Genomic DNA, 19,329 nt, shown 5'->3' with positions numbered 1-19,329 from the left:
AAGGAATATACAGACAACATTTCGGGTCAAGATCCTTCTTCAGAGTCCAGTGAAATGGCAGTAGTAAAGGAAAGTTATAATCTGAGGAAGGGCCCCACACCCAAAACATAGGTTGCTCATTTCCCTCACAGATGTTGCCTGATCTCACAAGTTCCTCCAGCAGTTTATTTTCTTACTCTACTGTAATAAACACTGATACACAATCAGAAAATTCACAAACCCACTTGGTTCAAGAGGTGATGTTTGCTACACCCCCTTTTCACTCGAGTCCCAGTTCCCTTGTTCCTGCAACATACCTGACATCACTGGAAAAATTAAATTAAAATGTCATAATTATAAAGTGAGTTTAAAGTATATGGGGTATTATTAGAAGTAGCATTGAAAAGTCTAGAGTATCTTCCAATTTAACCTAGTTTGGTTTAGTGATGGAGCATGGAACCAGGCCCATCAGCCCACCATCAATCACCCACTCGCACTAGCCTTTTGTTATCCCACTTTCCCCACACTCAACACACTAGAGGCAATCTACAGAAGCTAATTAATCTAGAAACCTGCAAATCTTTAGAATGTGGGAGGAACCCGGAGCACCTGGAGAAAACCCACTGAGAATGTACAGACAGCGCCAGAGGTCAGGATCAAATCTGGGTCTCTGGCACAGCGAGGCAGTAGGTAGGTGTACCAGCTCCGCCACTGTGCCGTCCAAAGTTCCAAGCTAGCCGAGTTTTACTTGATTTCCTTGCAAGCAAGTTAAATTTATCTTGGATTACAGACTGCAAAGTTTCCCAACTACAATCATTTGACAAGCAGTACTGTCATTACCAATTTATTTCACACTCTCTCCCCTTTTTGTACAGGGACGTAACATAAGCAATTCTCCAGTCTTCTGGCACCACTTCCTTACTCAGGAAGGGCTGGACAATTGCAGCCAAAGCCCGTTCTCTCTAATCATAACTCTCTCCAAAAAAGTAATGCAAACTAATCCAACCCAACTAACTTTTCCATAAACAGCTGCCATCTTCTATCCATTTTCGCTATTCTTCTTGACCATAACATAGGAAACATCATCTTTAGTAAACACAGAGGCGAAATGCTCATTGAATAGCCAAGCCCTCTGACTCCACAACATATGCTGGTATTAGAACAGCCCCACCTATATATTTTTACCCATCCACAAAATCTTTCTTCCCCACAATCATTCATGATATGCCCCATTTTTCCACTTCACCCACTGTCATTCCATTTAAAAAAATCTAGTTTAAAATTCATATCAAAATAAAATGTATTCAATATCCAGAGCACTCCAATTTCAATGCCTTTACAATACATTGCTAAACTAAGTCAGAAATTTGGGATTGAAATAGGCAGCTCTCTTCTGTTCTCAGGTTTGCTACTGGAGATTGCAAACAAGGGCATAATGTAGAAATGAAGAACTGCAGATGCAGGTTTATACCGAAGATAGACACAAACTGCTAGAGTGACTCAGCAGGGCAGGCAGCATCTCTGGATAAAAGGAATGGGTGACGTTTTGGGTCAAGACTCTTTCAGAAGGCAAGTCGGGGGAGAGGGAGATACAGAGATAAGGAAGTGTAAGGTGCGAACGAGACATCAAAGAGGATGAGTTCAAGGAAAATGTGGAATAGACACCCAGCCATGATCTATTCTAACTTTTCCTTGATCTCATCCCCCTTGATGACTCGTTTTCACATCTTACACTTCCTTATTTCCCTCTTTCCTCCCCCCCGACTCCCAGTCCGCAGAGACTCGACCCGCAACGCCACCCAAAAAGGACAGGGACCCTTCTTCAGAACCCGGGTTAAGTGTTAATTCTGTACGGGCAATCCAATCCAATCCAATATAATCACCACAAAGCACATGAAACGCACGTTGTCCCGTGTTCTGCTACAGAGGCAGAAGGGTTTCGACCCTAAACATCACCCACTCCTTTTCTCAGAGATGCTGCCTGACCTGACCCCGAGTTACTCCAGCATTTTGTCTCCATCTTCAGTGTAAACCAGCATCTACAGTTCCTTCCTCCATATGCCTGCCTGACCCACTGAGTTACAGTTCCTTCCTCCATATGCCTGCCTGACCCACTGAGTTACTCCAGCATGTTGTGTCTAGCTGTCTCATGGTCTGATTCAGTGACCTTGCATAGCCCGGCCGGGAATGAATGCTAATTGTACACTACTATTGTTTCCAGTCACGCCTAGTCAAAAGAGTTGCTTTACTTCGCTCAGGGGAGGGAGGGGGAGAGGGAGAGAAAACGCACAAGTTTCCACAAAGTTATCACATTTACCGCATTCTGAGATTTTTTTTTTTAACCTAACTTGGAAAGTAGGTTCAAGCTGACCGGCAGCCCGACTGCCTGCCTGCCTGCCCACCACGCTAAACGCGACTGGAGTTCCCCACCCACAGCCAGTGCTCGCAAAAGCTCACTGTCCCTCCCGACTGCCTTCCCCTGCGGCGCTGACAAAAGAAAAGCACAGGTAGAAATCCAATGTTAAGTACATCTGAAATAGACAACCGTCTTCCAGTGCATGTGCAATGAACCGGCTCCTGAACAGCGCTCTACAAGTTTACCTGCTGGTAACACTGCCCGTGTCCCGAATCCGACTCACAAACCACAAGACAGACAGACACACGCGGCTGGAACCCGCGCTGAATTTAAGGCGGAACCCCGGCCAAAGACAACGCCTAGTTCCTCTGCACTCAGCACGAAGCATGACGTTATCACTCTCTATCAAAGTTTTAAGGCCTCAACATGTTTTTCTCATTTAAAAAAAAAAACTTTAAACTGACCATTTGCAAATAAGATTATTGTTATTCTTTTAATTCATGACTTTTAATTACAAAGGTTTAGATTACAAAAAATGACAAAGAATATCACTGTGACTTCAATTGTGATAATAAAGTATTCTATTCAATTAGATTCCTCAGAATTCATGACAATTTTCGCTTGTTTCTGAAATACATTAAAATAAGATATTTTGTTACTCATGACAAGTTTCTCATATTAAGTAATTGTTTTTTGTCATGAATGAGGACTGACAAGAAATGTCGTTTTTTAAAATAAATTAACCCGAGCCAAGGGGAGATGTTAAGCTAAACACAAAGTGCAGGAGGAACTCAGCGGGTCAGGCAGCATTAGGGGAGGGAATGGGAATGGACAGGCAACATTTAGGTTGGGATTCTTCTTCAATCTGAATGAAGTAAACACAAGACCTCATCTGTACATCTCTTCCACAGACGTTGCCTGACCCACTGAATTCCCCCAGCACTTTGTGTTTTGGTCAAGATCCCATGATCAAATGGCAGAGCAGACTTGATGGGCCAAATGGCCTATTTCTGCTCCTATGTCTTACAGACTTAAAGACGGCAGGAAGGTGAATGCCTGGTCTTTCAATATTGCCATAAACTCAGCACATTGAATATTGGAGCCACAAGGAACCGCAGATGCTGGAATCTTAAGCAAAACACAAAGTGCTGGAGTAACTCAGTGGGTCAGGCAGCATCTGTGGAGGGAATGGATAGGGCAACTCCCCCTCCAACTATCACACACCCCCTATCGCCTGTATCCACCTATCACTTTCCAGACTTTGGCTTGCCTCAATTTCTCTTCCAGTTTTCTTCCCCACCCCACCCTCATGAAAATCAGTCTGAAGAAAGGTCCCAACCTGAAACATCACCTACCCGTGTTCTTCAGAGATTCTGCCTGACCTGCTGAGTTACTCCAACACTTTGTGTCTATCTTTGGTATAAATCAGCATCTGCAGTTCCTTCCTACACATTTTAGCTACTCCAGTACTTTGTGTCTCTTTTCCTTCATTTCTCTCTCCTTTCTAAACCCATATTTTTCTCAAGTGGCTCAGGACCTCGTTGATCAGATTTTGGACTTTAGAGATGCAGCACGGAAACAGGTCCTTCAGCCCACCGAAACCATGCCAACCAGCAATCACCCCATGCACAAGCATTGTCCTACACACAAGGGACAATTTACAGTTTTACCGAAGCCAATTAACCTACAGATGTGCACTTCTTTTGGAGTGTGGGAGGAAACCAGGCTTCCCGAAGAAAACCCACGCGGTTACTGGGAGAACATGAAAACTCCGTACAGACAGCACCTATAGCCAGGATCAAACCTGCTCTGTGAGGCAGCAACCCTACTGCTGCGCAACCATGCCGCCCCTTGAGAAACTGTAATGAAATAATTTCACTTGGAAAATATTACACTATGGAAGTTGCTGCTGCTTGGATCTCCTTCTTCTCGAGTCCACACACAAGATTAGAAATTGTTCAGCCAGAGCTGAACACAATTCTCGGCGTCTGCATACAATGGTGTCTGTCTTGTCGCTTCTTGTGCTTCTTGTGCGTGGTGGTGGAAAGATTGGTAGAAACAGGGCCACAACGTGAATGCTCTTTCCTTGACCCCGCTGCTTGGATGACTGGACCACAGTTATTTAACCAAGTGAATGATTTAACGGATGATTCGAAGCTTTAATATATCAATTTAGATGCATTTGTGGATCGTGGAACTGATAGTTTGTGCATCGCTTTATACGATTATTATTTGACATCTGGCATCAGTAATACAGTGCTTCAAGATGCAGAAGGTTACTGCGTTCCTTTGTTCTCATACAACATTCACTTGCAATGTTGAAATGGCTTATAAATCAATGTATTATACTGCATCTGAAAAGGTCAAGACGGCCTACTCTAAACCATAGATCTCCACGAACAAATTAATGTTTTCTAACTCAAATGTCCATTAAATAAGTTTCAGTGACAAAGTTATAATGTGACTCAGAGAGAAGTTTGTCCAGTTTAGTTTAGTTTAGAGGTACAGTGCAGCAACAGGACATTCAGCCCACCGAGTCTGCGCTGACCAGCGATCATCCTGTGCACTAGCATCATCCTATGGAATAGGGATAATTTACAAATTACAGAAGCCAAATTAACCTACAAACCTGCACGTCTTTGGAGTGTGGGAGGAAACTGGAGCACCCGAAGAAAACCCACGCGGTCACGGGGAGAACGTACAAACTTCATATAGACAGCACCTGTAGTCAGGATCGAACCCGGGTCACTGGCGCTGTAAGCCAGCACCTCTGCCACTGCACCACCATGCCACCCTTGCATTGGGTCAATTGAATTTCTGATATTGAACAAAAAAATCAAAATTATCTCAAAGACTTTGATCTCAATATTACCAATTGATATAAGGCCATTTGATTATTCTCTGTTGGTAAAAATGGAAGATGAATTCAAAGTTTATGAACATTTTTTAATTACTGCGTGTGCTTTACCTCCCTGGCCCATTGAGTAATTGTACAGATGAAGTCATTTATTTGCGTTTAATAAATTTGCTTGAGGCATTTCTGAAGAGATTAATGAAAAGTAGCTGAATGTTATCTCTTTGTGGTAAAGAGTAATTTATCTTTGAAACATTTTACCTGTCCAATACGTCGGTTCATTGGTCGATCCACACATCCAAGGGAGGCGATGGCTGGAGGCCTCACAGCAGCCTGGGGCTCGCCTAGAATGGGCAACTGTCATGACAACTAGAGAGCGGACTGGAGTTTGAAAATGGCACCTTTTGCATGCGGAATCAGTACACTATTTCTGTAGGCTCACTAATCGTGGATATGCTTGGGTATGGTAATACTCTACTGGACAGTTTGTAAGAAAATAATTTCACTGTGTGTTTGCTCTTCGCACATGTGACAATTGAAGCACCATTGAAGCATTGGATTGAACATTTGGGGTAATTTTATTCCACCCATTTTTCAAGAGCTCCTAAACTGGGTGTAATACGTGAAGAAGAAAAGAGCTTGTAAATAATTTGTTCCTAGTTCGTTTAGTTTAGTTAATTTTAGAGATACAGCACAGAAACAGGCCTTTTGGCCCACCGGGTTCACACTGACCAGCAATCCCCACACATTAACACCACCCTACACTCACTATGGAAATTTACACTTATGCCAAGCCAGTTTACCTACAAACCTGTACGTCTTTGGAGTGTGGGAGGAAACCGAAGATCTCGGAGAAAACCCACACGGTCACGGGGAGAATGTACAAACTCAGTTCAGACAGCACCCGTTGTCAGGATCGAACCTGGGTCTCCAGCAGTTCAAGTGCTGTAAGGCAGCAACTCTACAGCTGCGCCACTGTGCTGACTAGTTCGGACTGTTTTCCTACATGGCTTTTCCAGGATTTGAATCTGTTAGACCTGATGATGGTGCAAATATACAAGTAAATAAGACTTAGTGACCACTGTACCCAAAAGGTGCTGATAGCAAAACATACCGTTCAGGAACAAAACTGCTTCAAGCAAAGCCTAGAGTCACTGACTCCAGAGCTGCTGTTCAGATGCTTTGTGATATGAATCTATTAATCATCATTGCAGAACAGGCATAAACAATTTATCTTAAGGAACAGGCTACTGTTATCTTTATCTAATGCTCTTTAAACTGCATTTACTGCTTCTCCATTTGTCACAGAATAGTGTTATTACCACATTTAGTAATAGAAGTTATGTTTGTTGTTGCATGGCCCCATTTGTTGTTGGACAACGTTTCAATGTAGATTTTCTGATATAGTTCTTTGTTCCATTGAGTGGCAGAGATTTGTGCCAATGGGGTGAAACCTGGCAAAGAGAGGTGGGTCTGGGGCAAAGCTTGGCGAGTGATAGGTGGATATAGGTGATGGGGGGAGGGGGGGGGGGAGATGGTGGCAAAGGCTAGGGGTACAAAAGAGACAAAGGGTGTAAGACAAGGGAAGAAGAGGTGGAGCGAAATGTAAAGCGAGGGGTGGATTGCGGGGGGGAGATATGGGTGGAGGGGAATATGGGGAAGGGGATAGAGGATAAAAGGAATTATGGGACTGGGGAATGGGAGAGGAACATACAGGGGAGGGATGATGGTGAGAGCTGAGTGTGAGAGACTGTGTTAAGTTTATTGTAAGATATTTCAGTTGTGGCATGCAGACAGAAACAGACAGAAATTTCAGTCAAGCAATTGCCAGTGTGGGACCTTTATTTTTCACAAAAGTACACTGCGTATACACACACACACATATTCACGAGACTGATAAAATATAAATATCTCATTTGATTCAAATCATACCATCTGGTATACCCAGTTCTTAAAGGTACGTTTACCTTTATATACTGCACACCACACTTATGAAGCCTATTCTAACGCTCACAATATTTTGTTTTGCATGCATGTTGAAGCACTGCTATGATGGGCCCACAAACAAAATATTCATTGGTCTGCCCTGCACTATGAATTATTGCACTGCATTGTGTGTGCTGAAGAATTTCAAGAACAATTGGTAATGTTTGATTACAAATCCTATCTTCCCCCCAATAAAAAAATAATTCTCACAAATTTAAGCAGGCTCTGTGCATATCCCTACTAATTTTCAAACTGAACAAAAGAATAATTGCCACCTTGTTTGACGTCAATATCTAACGTCTCTCTGCACAAGGTTCCTTGTGATTTCCTATCGTACAGACTGTAATTTTAACGAGGTTTTCCCTTTGGTGTTTCTCAGCTCTGGATATATTATTTTAATCAGCGACCCCTTTCTTTACACTTCTTCTGTTTTAAAATCAAGACAAATTTCCTAGGTTTTTTTTTCCAGAACTCATTTATTTCCAGGAACCTCAAACAATCAAAGAAATGAGCAGCTCTCAAACTTTCTTTCACTGTATAACCTTCAGGCTTTTAAACATGTCTGGCTTCATGCAAGGTAACAATAAATGATCCTGTTCATTCCTGCCTTCATTTTACACATGACTTGATTTATGAAGCAGCTTGGCTTTTGCTGTCTTGGGCGAGAAAAATAATTACATCCCAGAACTTTATGAGTTATTAAAAATGAAAATAAAACAATATTTTATTGACAGTGGGTAATGGAAGTTCCTTTACCTTTATAGATTAAAAATAACTGACTTCAATCTATGGACTCCCCATCTCAATATGGAACTTATCAAGTACTTTGCAAAGGTCAACGTTATACTTTCACCATGAATAATCAATCAATGTAATGACCTCTGAGGATTGACCTTTTTGCTTGATCCAAACAATTTATAAAGGCACATCTATATTATGAATGAGATTTTATGTTCGTTCACAATCTCAGTTTTCAATAACACCTCTGTAATCTGTGATTTATATCGCAATGCTGTAAGCATTATGTTAAGCATGCACCACTTCTCTGTGTTTACAACTAGTTCCCCAGGCAATGGTAGACACAAAATGCTGGAGTAACTCAGAGGGTGAGGCGGCATCTATGGAGAGATGGAATGGGTGACGTTTCGGGTCGAGACCCTTCTTCAGACTGATGTCAGGGCGGGAAAAGGAAAGAGTGTTGGCGGAGACAGTAAGGCTAGTGTGAGAACTGGGAAGGGAGAGGGGATGGACAGAGAAAGCAAGGGCTACCTGAAGTTAGAGAAATCAATTTTCATACCGCTGGGATGTAAACTACCCAAGCAAAATATGAGGTGCTGTTCCTCCAATTTGCGCTGGGCCTCACTCTGACAATGGAGTAGGCCCACGACAGAAAGGGAATGGGAGGGGGTTGGATGAGTTAAGATAAGCCAGGTTAAGATGGACTGAGCAGAGGTGTTCAGCAAAACGATTGCCGAGCCTGCGTTTGTTCTCGCCGATGTAGAGAAGTGGATACCTGGAACAGCGGATGTAGTAGATCTGCTACACACTCACCCCCTACGACGTGTACGTGGCACTGAGCAGGATTAATGCACGTAAGGCTGCTGGCCCTGACGGCATCCCCGGGCGCGTCCTCAGGGCCTCTGCTGCGCAGCTGACAGACGTCTGGACTGACATCTTCAACCTGTCACTTGCCCAAGCAGTTGTCCCCACGTGCCTAAAAACCACCTCCATCGTGCCGGTGCCAAAACACTCCACAGCGGCAAGCCTCAACGACTTCCGCCCAGTTGCACTTACTCCCATCATCACCAAGTGCTTCGAGAGGCTGGTCCTGGCACACCTCAAAGGCTGCCTACCCCCCACATTGGATCCCTATCAGTTCGCCTACCGCAAGAGCAGGAGTACGGAGGATGCCATATCAACAGCACTTCACTCCGCCCTCTCCCACCTCGACAACAGAGACACTTACGTAAGAATGCTGTTCATCGATTACAGCTCAGCATTCAACACCATTATACCCTCTAAACTGATCACCAAACTCGGTGGCCTGGGCATCGACCCCTCCCTCTGCAACTGGATATTGGACTTTCTAACCAACAGACCCCAGTCTGTTAGGTTAGACAAGCACACCTCTTCAACCCTCACCCTGAACACCCGGCGTTCCACAGGGCTGTGTGCTGAGCCCCCTCCTCTACTCCCTCTTCACCTACGACTGCACACCTGTACATGGTACTAATACCATCATCAAGTATGCAGATGATACAACGGTGATTGGCCTCATTAGCAACAACGATGAGTCGGCCTATAGGGAGGAGGTCCAGCTCCTAGCAGCATGGTGCGCTGACAACAACCTGGCCCTTAACTCCAAAAAGTCCAAGGAGCTCATTGTAGACTTCAGAAAGTCTAGGGGCGGCACGCACACCCCCATCCACATTAACGGGACGGAGGTGGAACGTGTTTCCAGCTTCAGGTTTCTGGGGGTCAACATCTCCGATGACCTCTCTTGGACCCACAATACCTCAACTCTGGTCAAGAAGGCTCACCAGCGTCTCTTCTTCCTGAGGAGACTAAAGAAGGTCCATCTGTCTCCTCAGATTCTGGTGAACTTCTACCGCTGCACCATCGAGAGCATCCTTACCAACTGTATCACAGTATGGTATGGCAACTGCTCTGTCTCCGACCGGAAAGCACTGCAGAGGGTGGTGAAAATTGCCCAACGCATCACCGGTTCCTCGCTCCCCTCCATTAAGTCTGTCCAAAGCAAGCGATGTCTGCGAAGGGCGCTCAGCATCGTCAAGGACTGTTCTCACCCCAACCACAGACTGTTTACCCTCCTACCATCCGGGAGGCGCTACAGGTCTCTCCATTGCCGTACCAGCAGGTCCAGGAACAGCTTCTTCCCTGCGGCTGTTACACTACTCAACACTGTACCTCGGTGATTGCCAATCACCCCCCCCCCCCCCCCCGGACACTCCTCCACCAGAAACAAAATTGCACTACTACGACTGTATGCACGTAAATATATTTATTTATTGCTCATATTCTATGTCGCTCTTCTAGGGGGATGCTAACTGCATTTTGTTGTCTCTGTACTGTACACTGCACAATGACAATAAAGTTTGAATCTGAATCTGATGAGGTTGGTGGAGGTGCAAGTGAACCTCTGCCTCCTTGGTCCTTGGATGGAGTCGATGGGGGAAGCAAAGGGACAGGTGTTGCATCTCCTGCGGTTGCAGGGGAAAGTACCTGGGGAGGGGGTGGTTAGGGTGGGAAGGGACGAGTTGACCAGGTAGTTACAGAGGGAATGGTCTCTGCGGCAAGCAGATAGGGGCGGAGATGGGAAGATGTGGCCAGTAGTGGGATCCTGTTGGAGGTGGCAAAAATGTTGGAAGATTATATGTGGTATGCGACGCCTGATGGGGTGGAAGGTGAGGACAAGGGGGACTCTGTCCTTGTTACGAATAGGGGGAGGGGGAATAAGAGCGGAGCTGCGGGATATAGTGGAGAGCCTAGTGAGAGCCTCATCTATAATGGAAGAGGGGAACCCCCATTTCCCTAAAGAATGAGGACATCTCCGATGCCCTACTATGGAACACGTCATCCTGGGCGCAGATGTGGCGTAGATGGAGGAATTGAGAGTTGGGGATAGTCTTGACAGGACGCAGGCTGGGAAGAAGTGTAGTCAAGATAGCTATGGGAGTCAGTAGGTTTGTAGTAGATGTTGGTCAGTAGTCTGTTACCTGCGATGGAGACGGTGAGATACGGAAACGGTCGGGAGATGTCGGAGATGGTCCAGGTGAATTTGAGTGCCGGATGGAAATTAGAGGTGAAGTGGATGAAGTCTGTGAGTTCTTCATGGGTGCATGAGGTAGCACCAATGCAGTCGTCAATGTAGCGGAGGTAGAGTTCGGGGATAGGGCCAGTGTACGCCTGGAACAAGGATTTGTTCGACGTACCCTACAAAGAGGCAGGGATAGCTAGGGCCCATGCGAGTGCCCATAGCTACACCTTGAATTTGGAGGAAGTGGGAGGAGTCAAAGGAGAAGTTGTTGAGGGTAAGGAGGAGAGTATTGGTGGATGGAAATTGGCTGGTTCTGCGGTTGTGGAAGAAACGGAGGGCTTTAAGACATTCCTGGTGGGAGATGGAGGTGCAGAGTGACTGAAAATCCACTGTGAAGTCGAGGGAGTGGGGCCTGGAAAACAGAAGTCATGCAGGAGACGAAGAGCATGTGAGGGGTCTTGAACAAAATACAAAGTGCTGGAGTAATCTAGCAGGTCAGGCAGCATCTGTAGATGGAATGGATAGACGACATTTTAGGTCGGGACCCATCTTTAGTCCAATTGTAGTAGATGGGAAGCTGGAAAAGAGGTAGTTGTAGGACAATGCCTAGCAAGTGATAGGTAAAGATAGGTCAAGGGTGTAGGAGCTACAAATGCTGGTCTACACAGAAAACAGGCAGGAAAGGCTGGAGTAACTCAGTGGGACAGGCAGCATCTCTGGAGAGAAGGAAAGGGTGACATTTTGGGTCAAAGCCATTCAGACTGACTCCCCCTTCTGAAGAAGGGTCTTGACCTGAAACATCATGCATTCCTTCTCTCTAGAGATGCTGCATGTCCCGCTGAGTTACTCCAGCATTTTGTGTCTATTATAGGTGAAGGATGTTTGATAAACAGAAGGGTGGAGAAAGTGACAAAGACTAAAGCTGAAAAGGGGACAACAGAATGTCAGATAAGGAGAGAAGAGGGAGTGAAATGTAAAGCCTGGGGGGATATAGATGGTAATGTATGGGAGGAAGGGGGAATGGGGATGGGATCGTGAAAGAAATGGAAACACAGTGGGTTGGTAGGGACAGGGGAAAGAGAGAGAGGGGGAAACATAGAAACATAGAAAATAGGTGCAGGAGTAGGCCATTCGGCCCTTTGAGCCATCACCACCATCCAATATGATCATGGTTGATCATCCAAAATCAGTACCCCATTCCTGCTTTTTCCCCATATCCCTTGATTCCATTAGCCCAAAGAGCTATATCTAACTCTCTCTTGAAAACATCTAGTGAATTGGCCTCCACTGCCTTCTGTGGCAGAGAATTCCACAGATTAACCTAACCATCAATGGCATTTAAAATCTTATCAACTAAAATTATGGATTACATGGATAGGACAGGTTTGGAGGGATATGGACCAAATGTGGGCAGGTGGGACTAGTTTAGCTGGGACATATTGGCTGGTGTGGGCAAGTTGGGCTGAAGGGCCTGTGTCCACACTGTATCACTTTATGACTCTAATTAATAAAAAAATAAAAGAATATCATCAGGATTAAGAATGGTAGAATGAAATTTTTTTAACGAAACTATGACCGGCCCCTATTGAAATCACTGGAGAGAATTTTAGAATGTACAATTATAATAATCTTTTTGGGTGCTAAATGTGTGCAAGTATATATGCATCTCTGTACATTTGGTTGCATCAGAGCGTGTACACTCACGTACACATTTAGCAATTGTGATGAAAGGTGTATCCATGCCCCATCCCCACCCTGCTGCCTTGTCTTGGATAAAGACGAGACTGTGGACCAATAGTTGAAACACGAGGATACAGCGGAAATAATTACATCAATAGGCTTAAGGAGAGGACATCTTTCATACAATAGTTAATAGGTAATTAAAATAATTAAGTAATTGTATATTTTACTTTGCAAATATTAATAATAAAAGTAGCCTTGTATGGATATGATAACCATATCCCTTCCTTGGGCTCTGCATTTCACTTCTTTGCTTTCCTTATCTGATACCCTTTTCACCTCAAGTCTTTGTCACTCCATCCATTTACGAGTCACCCCCCCACACCTGTATTCACCTGCCTATGGAATCTCCCATTTTCCAACTATCCCATTCCCATACTGACCTTTCTGCCCTGGGCCTCCTCCTTTGCCAGAGTGAGGCCACACGCAGATTGGAGGAACAGCATCTCATATTTTGTTTTGTGTAGCTTACAACCCAGTGGTATGAAGGTTGAGTTTTCTAATTTTAAGTAACTTTATCTCATATTCCCCTCCCCTATCCCCTCCCTCCTTGCCTCCTTGCCCCTCCCGAGTCATTTTACCAGTTCCATATTGTTTCCCTTGAGATCACACCTACCCTAGCCAAGAATTGATCCACCAAGCAATGCCCTGCCTGAAGTCATTTGTGCCTGGCCCTGATTGGTCCTGGTCTTTTCTCGCCTCCAACTCTTCATCTGCTCCTCCCCCCACTTTCAGCCTAAAGAAGGGTCCTGGCCTGAAACGTCACCAATCCCAGAGATGCTACCTGACCTGCTGAGTTACTCCAGCACTTTGCGTTTATCTTTGGTGTGAGCCAGCATCTGCAGTTCTTTCCTACGCATCTGTAGTTCTTTGTTTCTCCCACCTGTCTACCTCCACCTCTCTTCTCCAGCTTTTCCCCCTCCCCTTCCATCAGTCTGAACTAGGGACCCAACCCAAAATGCTAGCAGTCCATTCTCTCTGGAGAATACCACCTGACCCGTCAAGTTCCTCCAGTATGTGTAGGAAGGAGCCGCAGATGCAGGTTTAAACCGAAGATAGACACAGAAAGGTGGAGTAACTCAGCGGGTCTGACAGCATCTCTGGAGAAAAGGAATAGGTGATGTTTTGGGTTGAGACTTCAGTTTCTCCAGTCCTCCAGTTTTTTGCTCATGATTCCAGCATCTGCAATGTCTTGTGTTTTCAATGAAATCTGTAGGATGTAAACATCAGTAATTCCAAGGAATCACAACTGTTTCCAATTTACATCAACAACTAGAATTCAGAACCTCAACCAAAAGTGATTAAATTTACAGATTGCGTTGAATTAAAAGGAGAAACCAAATTTAAGGTCACACTCCCACCCAATTTCACATGGAATCAAGCACATAATTTAAGTTGCAACTTCAGAAACTAAAGAATTCACTGAACAGTGAACAAAAGCTTGCATCAACACGAAATCGGCGGTGAAGATACAAATGTGACAATGTTGTACTGTAAGGGCTTCTGAAGGGATTAATGTTAGTTTTTCCCAGTTTTGTGTATTTTGTGATGGCAGCCTTAATTTTCAGTGACAAGTTTAAACGACAATCAATGTACAAATGAAGCAATTTCATGAAACTGAGGGAGGGATTACTGCTAGTTCTACAAGACTAACCACGGAGTTGTGAAATTGCTTGTGACGGCTTCTTAGAAAGTCTTGTCCTTGTTTGGCTGATCATGTGATGTATGTACACTGCCAAGTCCTATTTACTGTTAATATTTTGGCAGCACTTCATGGGCTTGTGTGTTTTTGCTTCCATGAGCTGTTATGCTCTCAGTGTAGAGAGGAACTGGGATGACAATTATTTTTCAGGCAATTGGTAAATTCGACAGTCTGAAGTACAAGAAAGTGGCGCAGTGGTAGAGTTGCTGCCTTACAGTGGCAGAGGCCCGAGTTTGATCCCGACTACTGGTGCTGTCTGTACGGAGTTTGTACGTTCTCCCTGCGACCGCGTGGGTTTTCTACAGGTGATCCGGTCTCCTCCCACATTCCAAAGGCATGCAGGATTTTAGGTGAATTGGCTTCGGTAAATTGTCCCAAGTGTGTAGGATAGAACTAACGTATGGGTGATCGTTGGTCAGTGGGCCGAAATACCTGTTTCCACGCTGCATCACAAAACTAAACTAAACAAAAACAAATGGATTCTAAAAACCTGTTGGAGGGGCGGGAGGGGGGAGGGGGGGTGGGTGGAGGAGCGAGGGGAAGGGGGAAGCTGCTTAAATACAACTCAATTAAATAATTGGAGATATTGCTAATCTAGAAAAAATTCCACTCAGATAGGTTTTAGCCTGAGTTTCATGGAGGAGCCAGAGGCAAGGTTTCAGAAAAAAAATGTGAGCAAGAATGGGTTTTTCAGAAATTTCTTTAAATTTACCGAGTCTTAGAAACATTTTTGGAAGCATTTGTTAATCTGCTTTTTCAGGTCAGTACGCGTGTTCAGAGACTTTGAAGTGAACTCGTGATTCTGGTAAGGAAGAAAGATTCAGTGTAAAAATTAGTTCAAACTAGACCAAGTGGCCCTGTTACACCGGAGGCTTGGTCCCCCAACGCAACATTCCACCACTCACCCATAGCCCCAACTGCACAGGCGCATCTCATTTCCCCTCATCCCTAGCACTCTCTCTTCCTTCTCTTCACCCTCCCTATTCTTTCCCCTTTCCTCCTCCCCTCCCCCAATTGCTCCCTCACCTCTCTCTCCCTCTCCTTTCCCCTACCCTCAGCCACTCCCTCCCTCCCTCCATAACTCCTCTCCCCTCCCTTCCCCCCTCCTATCCACCACCTCCCCCACTCCTCACCTCCTCCTACCCCCCACTATCCCTCCTCACCTCCCCCACTGCCCTCCTCTCCCTCTATTCCCAACTCCCTACCTCCCCCACACCCCCTCCTCTACCGTACTCCCCTCCCCTCTCCCTCTATTCCCCATCCTACCCCACTCTCCCTCCTCACCTCCGCCCTCTTCTTTTCCCTCTCATCCTCCCCTCCCCCAATCCCTCCCTCACCTCTCTTTTCCCCAGCCCCCAGTCATCCCTCCCGCCCTCCCTCCATAACTCCACTCCCCTCCCTTACTCCCCTCCTCTCCCTATCCCCTCTCCTCCCCCACTCTCCCTCCCCAGGATCTCGAGGTTGCCGCTCCTCTCCCTTCTTGCGTGCCCCGGAGGAGCATCAGCCGTCGGCGCCCTCAGAGCCAGGACTCGGATCGGCCCGGAAACACCAGCAGCTACAGCCACGCCGGCGTGTGGACGACAGGGGGTGTGGGGGGTGGGGAGAGAGCTCGGAGAAAAGATGGGGGTAGAGCCATGGGGGAGAGGGGGATATCATGGGGGAGGGGGCAGGAGCCAGCGATGGGGACCAGAGGACCAAAGTGCTGGAGTATCTTGTGCAGCCAGCGAAGGTTAAATAGCTGCAATAATTAGAAACGATTTATGTGAGTATTCAAGGCAGCACAGATGCTGGTTTACAAAACAAGATACAAAAAGTGAGTGAGTAACTCAGCGAGTCAGGCAGTTCTCTGGTGAACAGGAATAGGTGATGTTTAAGTCCGAAGAAGGGTCCCGGCCGAAATGTCACCTCACCATCGGCGCGGAATCGGTAGCCTGAAGGGCCTGTTTTCATTATTGTATCTCTAAACTAAACTAAACTAAAAAAAATAATTGATGTTTTCACCCAACAATGAAACACCCTTTATTTCAACATCAGAATGCATAGCCTCCCTGTGTCCTTCTCTTTAGCCCCCTACTCTTACTCGATTAGTCCCCAAAGACAGAAATTTATACTTCTTAGATTTGTGCTTAAATCCCTCAATAAGCTAATTTCTTCTTATATCTGGAATTGACACCAATACAGCATCACACAATATAAACACTCATTCTTCAAAATGAATATTTAAAAATTCCACAGATGTTTGAAATCTGAGATAAAAACAGAACAGTGCTGGAAACACTCAGCAGGTCAGGCAGCACCCGTGGAAGGAAAAACAATTATTGTTTCAGGCAAGATTAAAAAAATTAACTCAGTTTCTCTTTCATTAAATAGCGGGTAGATTCCATTGGGGAAGGAGTTAATAGGAACCTGAGGGACAACATTTTCACACAGAGTGTGATGGATATGTGGAATGAGCTGGCAGAGGAAGTGGTCGAGGCAAGAACTATAATAATATAATATATTTGTGCAGGTCCATGGATAGGAAAGGTTCAGAAGAGTATGGACCAAGTGCAGGCAAATGAGTTTAGCTTTGATGGGGCATTTTGGTCGCCATGGACAAGTAGGGCTGAATGGCCTGTTTCCTTTCTGTATGATTCTAAATGTTCCTGTCCCGCTGAGAGTTTCTAGAATTTTCTGTTTTTATGTCTCCATTTTCCCAATCCCAATTCAGTTCAGTTTAGTTTATTGTCACGTGTACCGAGTTACAATGAAAAGCTTTTGTTGCGTGCTAACCAGCCAGCACAAAGGCAACACATGATTACAATCGAGCAATCCACAGAGTACAGATACATGATAAGGGAATAACGTTTAGTGTAAGATAAAGTCAGTAAAGTCCGATCAAAGATTTTCTGAGGGTCACCAATAAGGTCGATAGTAGTTCAGGGCTGCTCCCTAGTTGTGTTCGGATGGTTCAGTTACCTGATAACAGCTGGGCAGAAACTGTCCCTGAAACTGTGCCTTTCCTGCTATTGATGCCCTTGCCTTCAACCACTTTCCTTGATATGAAATTTTCTTTCATTATTTCTGCTTCTTTCTTCATCATTTTTACCACTTCACCACTCTTTTGATAGCTTTGTAGCTTTATAGATTCTTCTCTTGAATACTTCCAAATGAGAAGTTGGTTCTTTGTACCATAATCAGAAGCTAAAAATCACCATATTTTTTTTATGTCCATGATCAAGAGGACTTCAGGTAATTTGACTCATTAGTGATGAGATTGGAACCCTTCCCATTTAATACCAAACAATTTTAATATACACACACCAGTATACATTGTGGTTCTGATGTAGTGACTCCAGTTGATAGATATTGAACACCTGCTTTGCAGATGGAAATATTTCCGAGATGGAGTGATCTAATAATTAATGTACAGGATAAAAAGTTTGGGCAGATGGCGGAAGAATGGACGGTGAGAAGAATGGATAGATGTAATTTTGGGTCGGGATCCTTCTTCAGACTGATGGGGGTGGGAAGCTGGTAATATAAATAGGAGTGGGGAAAACCAGGTAAGTGATAGGTGGATACAGGTGAGGAGAGGTGAATGGTAGATAGGCAGAGTAAGTGACAAAGGCCAGAGGTGAAATGTAGACAAACTGGTGTCAAATAATGAAGGAAGGAGGACCATGGAACATAGAAGAGGAGTGAAATGCAAAGCCTCTAAGAGGGATATGAGTGGAAGCGAATGGGGGGGAGGGGAAAGAGGGGGGCAATAAAAGTGAAATGGTAGACACAAAGTAGGGAGGGCTGTGTGGTGAGTGGGAGATAGTAGGAGAAAGGAGAGCAAAGGGAGGGGAGAATGACAAGTGAAGGTCGGATGGCTTACTTGAAATTGGAAAATTCAATGTGTGTCCTTTGCGAGCTTTCTTATCATCCTATGCCATCTAACCTTCCTGAGCAGCCTTTGTGGAACCTTATGAAAGGATTTGCTGAACTCCATATAGTCTACATGTACTGCCCTGCTCTCATCAATCCTCTTGGATATCTCTTCAAAAAAACTCAAACAAACTCATGAGACATGATCTGCCAAGCACAAAGCCACACAGACTATCCCTAATCAAACCCTGTCTTTTCAAATGCAAGTGCATCTTATTCCTCTGAATCTATTCCCGTGATCGACCTTCCATTGACTTTAGACTTACAGGTCTACAGTACAGTTTTTTTTCCTCAAGGTTTCTAGGTTTCAAGGTCAGTTTATTGTCACATGTGCCAATTAAGGTACAGTGAAATTTGAGATACCATACAGCCATGCTAAGTGAAAAGCAACAAGACACACAACCACATAAAAGTTAACATAAACATCCACCACAGTGGATTCCACATTCCTCCCTTTGATGCAAGTCAATAAAGTTCAATCTTCCTCTCTGTTCTCCCGCAGTCGGGACGATCAAAGCCCTCACAGCCGATGATCGAAGCCCCCGTCGGGGTGATCAAAACTACTGCGTCGGGGCGGTTGAAACTCTCTCCGTGGCATGGAGCTGCCGAGTCGGCCTCTTCTCTCAGCCATTCTTAAATAAAGGCACAACATTGGCCATTCTCCAGTCTTCTGGCATATCACCAAGGGTAACGATAATTCATATATCTCCACCAAACCTAGTTTCCTCTTGAGCTTCCCACGGTTTTGCTGGATCTACCTGATCAGGTTCTGGACATTTCAACTAGGAATCTTCATACCAGTCTCCAGCAACAATGAATTGCCGAGTGGTCTGCCGAGCTGAAACCTGGCCTTGGATCTTCACCTAGTGTCAGGGTATTATTTAGTAACAACTAGTGGCGGAACGGGTGGGTGGGTGGACTGACACAAAGAAGCTAATATAGAAATCGGAGGTGCGAAGGGACTTGAGAGTGCTGGTGTAGGACTCCCAAAATGTTAAGTTGCAAGTCGAATTGGTAGTAAG

At 45.0% G+C, this 19,329-nt stretch overlaps 1 protein-coding gene across 1 annotated transcript in view; it reads right to left on the bottom strand.

Annotated features, from left to right (window-relative positions):
• Positions 1-2,703, bottom strand: part of csrp1 (cysteine and glycine rich protein 1) — a 32,054-nt gene extending 29,351 nt beyond the window's left edge. The window contains exon 1 of the mRNA XM_033042463.1: positions 2,581-2,703. The gene's annotated coding sequence lies outside the window, so the exon portion shown is untranslated. The remainder of the gene's footprint in view (positions 1-2,580) is intronic.
• Between the last annotated feature and the right edge of the window lie 16,626 nt (positions 2,704-19,329).

The sequence above is a fragment of the Amblyraja radiata genome, chromosome 24 (genome assembly GCF_010909765.2).
Source record: "Amblyraja radiata isolate CabotCenter1 chromosome 24, sAmbRad1.1.pri, whole genome shotgun sequence".
Lineage (NCBI taxonomy): Eukaryota > Metazoa > Chordata > Chondrichthyes > Rajiformes > Rajidae > Amblyraja > Amblyraja radiata.
The sequence above is the reverse complement of the archived record's forward strand: the minus strand, read 5'-3'. Positions and strand labels throughout refer to the sequence as shown.